Source organism: Nansenia antarctica (genome assembly GCF_963989245.1).
Source record: "Nansenia antarctica genome assembly, chromosome: 18".
NCBI classification, from domain to species: Eukaryota; Metazoa; Chordata; class Actinopteri; order Argentiniformes; family Microstomatidae; genus Nansenia; species Nansenia antarctica.
Window position 1 is genome coordinate 9,592,720 of NC_137691.1, and position 5,000 is coordinate 9,597,719.

The window sequence follows — 5,000 nt, forward strand, 5'->3', positions numbered from 1 at the left end:
ATAATATATAACTTTAATCCTAGTCTTAACCCCAGTCCAAACCCTAACCGTAGCATGTTGTTTTACATCTATAGCAAGTTAGCTAGCTAGGCTAGTTTGTGTATAGAGAGAGCATCTGTACATCATCTATAGTATACTACAGTATATTTTCTAATACAACCTGGTAATGTTAGCTATATGATTATGGCTGCGTTCGTAAATTAGCTAAGAGGCAGTCATGTGGACGCTCCGGCGCTCTCAGAGCTAATTTACGAACGCAGCCGATGTTAGCTGTGTGGTAATGTTAGCTTTACACTTTTACATTTTAGACATTTAGCAGACGCCTTTATCCAAAGCGACTTGTAAAGCGAAGTACATTTGTCTTAGTAACTGAATCATCTACGCATCAGTCATCATAAGAAAAACAAATCTATGCTAGGACCAGGGGCCATTGGCCATTACAATGCTAGAAGAGGGAAGAATTACTAAAGAAGTATTTACAATAGAGGTACTGTACAGGGGGGTTGTGGGGATGAAGAATTCAGGAGAGACAGACAAGATGTAGCCAAGATGGTTCTTCAGTCTACGGCGGAAGATAGATAGTGACTCTGCGTTCCCGACAGCAGTGGGAAGCTCGTTCCACCAGCAGGGCGACAGGACAGTGAAGAGCTGTGACCGAATAGCGCGACTGCTGCATCCACGTAGAGGCAGAGGTGCCAGGCGGCCAGCCAATGTGTAAAAGCGGAGTGATCGGGCAGGGGTCTGTGGCCTGACCATTATTAGCAAGTAGGGAATCTGATCTGAATCTCATGTGAGCTGCTACCGGGAGCTAGTGAAGGGTGCGAAGGAGGGGGTGACATGGGAGAACATGGGGAGATAGAACACCAGACGGGCGGCATCATTCTGGATGAGCTGCAGAGATTTGATGGTGGAGGCAGGGAGCCCGGGCCGAGAGTATGTTAGTATGTTGCAGTAGTCAAGGCACGAGATACAAGTGGCTGGACCAAGAGTTGTGCTGCTTCTTTTGTGAGGAATGGACATATCCAAAGCCCCGCGGTGGCGCAGCGGTCTAAGCACCAGCCTCTAGTGCAAGCTGCCCACCGGGGACTGGGATCGAATCCCGGTCTCGCCAGACCCGGATATGGCCGGGGCCCACAGGGAGCGGCATATTGAGCGGCCGCTCCCAAGGGGGGTATAGGACTATTTCCGGACAAGGATCCGTCGCGCAACACCGCCCCCGTCTGGTGCTGGAATAACAGTGTTGGGCTCGAGGAGCCAGACAGCTAGTCTGCCTGGCTATCTCCTCTGGGGCTGCCGGCCACGGGGTCGTGCGGCGGATCCTACGCAATAGGCAGGGGATAATTGGATACTAGGTTGGGTGCAATTGGATACCAAATTGGGTGAAAAAGGGATAAAATCAGAAAAACAAAATTTCAAAAAAGGAATGGACATATCCTTCTGATGTTGTAGAGGAATAATCTACAGGAGTGTGCTGTCGCTGTGTTGTTCGCCGCACAGGATGGAAGTGGTTGTCAAGGATCACCCCCAAGATTCTTGGCTGTCTGGGGTCACAGTAGAGGAGGCTTGGAGAGGGCAGGCTTTCCCAGGGAGGAAGAGCAGCTTAGTCTTGTTAAGGTTGAGCTTGAGGTGGTGGGCTGTCCATCCAAGCAGAAATGTCTACAAGACAAGTGTTGCCACCTGTGAGTTCCCCAGAGGGGGAGAAAGAGAGAAAGAGTTGAGTGTCATCTGCGTAGCAGTGGTAGGAGAAACTATGTGAGGAAATTACCGAGCCAAGAGATTTGGTATAGTGGGAGAACAGTAAGGGCCCTAGGACAGAGCCCTGGGGGACCCCAGTGGTGAGGGGTTGTGGAGAGAACAGTGATCCTCTGCACTTCCCCTGGTAAGAGAGATCAGCCAGGTAGAACGCAAACCAGGAGAGTACGGAGCCAGAGATTCCCAGTTCTGAGAGGGCGGAGAGAAGGATCAGGTGATTTACTGGGTCAAATGCAGCAGAATGGTTCAGGAGAATGAGAACAGAGGAGAGGGAGGAAGCTCGAGCAGAGTGGAGGGCCTCTGTGACAGCAAGGAGAGCAGTCTCGATAGGAAGCCTAGCCTTAAAGCTAGATTGCCGAGGGTCAAGGAGGTTGTTCTGAAGGAGATAGTGAGACAGTTGGTTAGAGACAGCACGTTCAAGGGTTTTAGATAAGAAGGACAGTAGTTATGTCTGTAGTTATTGTCACGATCCAACTATTTCTGCTGTATACGTCTGTCACGGTAAGCTCAGTGGGTTATGATGATTGGCTACCCAGGGTATATGGGGGAGTGGCTTGCCTGTTGGCGGGTGTTATTGGAATGGTGCTCGTTTCCTACCTCGGAGAAGTGAGAGAGGCGAGAGGTGATTGAAGAGAGAGGAAGTGATCGAGAGACATTGAGACGTATATTCTAGAGACGCATAAGAACCCCTGAGGATATATATACTCTGGAAACCTATTACTGTTTGGAACTGTGGGATCACTCCCCAAGTCGTGTTGTGTCCGGTTTTGTTTTGTTATATGTTCAACTATACTGAACAGAAGGGAACACACCTGCCAACTAACGCGCGGGCTGTCCAGTAACCCAAGCTATCAACGATAGGGAACCTCGCACGAAGGTAAGCCATTCCCTGCTAACACCTACCCGGGTGCTGTCATCTAACCCTGAGCTATCCGACACACCTGTGTCCGGGCCACGGCCCTGCGTGGGAACGAGCCCATTGTTTCAATGTACATGCAGAGCCGTTGGGTTGTGACATTATGGACAGCAGACAGGTCAAGAGTTGGTTTCTTGAGAACTGGCTGTCTTAAAGGCAGCTGGGAAAATAGTGCGGATAGAGAGGAATTGATTATTGTGGTAATGAACGGAAGGAGCTCTTTGGAAATGCATTGGAGAAAGGGAGAGGGGATAGGATTGAGAGGGCAGGTGGTTGCTTGGATGAGACCAGTTTTGGAATATCATCAGGAGAGAGGGGATAAACCAGAGACCAAGTGTAGCACAGTGGGTTTGGGAGGAGTGGTAACAGTGTTGACAAGAGGTAGAGAGAAAGAGTTGCTAATGTCATCCACCTTCTTGTCAACATAGGTGACTAATAGTCGTCTGCAGACAGGGAGGAGGGAGGAGGGAGGAGGGAGGAGGGAGGAGGGGGAAGAGGTGTGTTGAGGAGTGAAGAAAATGTTGAGAACAGTTTCCTTGGGGTCAGAGGCAGAGGATTTCTGAATGGTAGTAAGAGGCTGTAGCAGCTGATGCAGAGGAAGTGTAGTTGAGGAAGAGAGAGAGAGATCAGGTTTTAGGTCATAAGGGAGGCCGGTTTTACTCCATTTCCAACTGCCCGGAGCTCTACTCTACAAGCTTGGAGGGTTTCTGACGGCCAAGGAGCGCATGGAGAGGATCGTGCTGGCCTTAAGGTCAGTGGAGAGAGAGAGTCGAAGGATGAGGAGAAAGTAGACAGGAGGGTGGAGGGTGGAGGAGGCTGCATCAGTGGATAGAAGGGAGAAGGATTCAACAGAGGGTAGGGAGGAGAAGACAGAAGAAGAGTGAGTGGTGAGGGAGAGGATACGCAGGTTGCAATGAGAGGATACAGTCTGGGTAGAAACTGACTGGGAGGGGGTGGGATTTGAGGGGAAGGGAAAAGGATACAAAATGATGATCAGAAAGTGGGATGGGGGTAACAGTAAGGTTGGAGGGATGGGAAGATCTGGTGAAGACAAGGTCGAGCAGATTGACCGCCTTATGAGTTGGAGGAAAGTGGGACAGGGTAAGGGCAAAGGAGGAGAGAAGGTCAAGTACTCCAGAGGGGTGAAGTGTCTCTGACTGGATGTTAAAGTCACCCAGTAGTGGAAGAAGCTGAGAACGACATCCATCTCTTCTAAGAAGTCACCAAGCTGACAAGGGGGACGATAGATAAGAACAATATTAAAATAAATTAAATTAAACAAGATTCAATTAACTTACTCAGTCTGGAGACAGACTTCACCACTCAGTCCAAAGGTATTTAGTTCTATTTAAAGCTGAGTAGGGACTTAAATACCTTGCAGATCATTTTTAGCCCCTGCCACTGGAGATTGACAGCAATATTGGTTTTAAGCAGATTGTTTTCAACAGAAACTAGGTCCCAGTGCTTCAGGCAGGATAGCCACAGAAATAGCCTTCTACAACTAGAAACACACTGAGTTAAACAAGATTAAATTAACTTAGACTGGAGACAGACTTCACCACTCAGTCAAATCACCAAATGAGTTTAGTTGCAAAGGCAGTGTTTACTGTACAGTAATGTTAGCCGGTAAAGTTAGCTGTAGAGTAATGTTAGCTGCATGACAATGTTTGCTGCCTGATAATGTCAGCCCTGTTGGCTGCTCAAGTGCAAATGATGACAGTTAGACTTGCCACAGCATGCTCCTGAGACTCATAAATTACAAAGCTGTGGGAACTCAACACACGATCCTACCTTGCCTCAACAGCTCACACCTCTCCTAAGTCTACTGAGGATTGAAACCTGAACTCTCTGTATCAAATACATCAACCACGTCTCATTAATCAAAGCATTTAGTTCTGTGGTCAAGAGAAATCTGAAATGTGAAACTCGATGACACTCCAGGTCAATGAAACGGCAACTCTGCCTCAACTGTTACTGTTACACACACACACACACACACACACACACACACGCACGCACGCATAGTCAGACAGTGTCCTGACTCACTCTCCTTTCTCCCCCATCCTCACCCACTGTCCTTTGATGTAGGGAGACCAGGCAGTAAATTCCAGGGTCTTTTATGCCTGTTCTCTTTTCGATTAGCAAGGTTAACAAGCTGCCACAACCCGGGCTAATGAGACTATACCATATAGAGGGGTCAACGGGGGGGCTAAGGAGACTGTACCATCTCGCCAGGAGGGTGGGGGCAGTGGTCTAATGAAACTGTACCATCTCACCATGAGGGCGGGGGCTGTGGTCTTAATGAGACTGTACCATTTAGAGGGGTCAACGG

The 5,000-nt window shown here is 48.8% G+C and overlaps 1 protein-coding gene across 1 annotated transcript in view; it reads left to right on the forward strand.

Moving 5' to 3' along the window:
- Positions 1–5,000, forward strand: part of mmp24 (matrix metallopeptidase 24) — a gene marked incomplete at both ends in the record, with an annotated part of 367,122 nt that overhangs the window by 1,158 nt on the left and 360,964 nt on the right. The gene's annotated exons all lie outside the window — the stretch shown is intronic.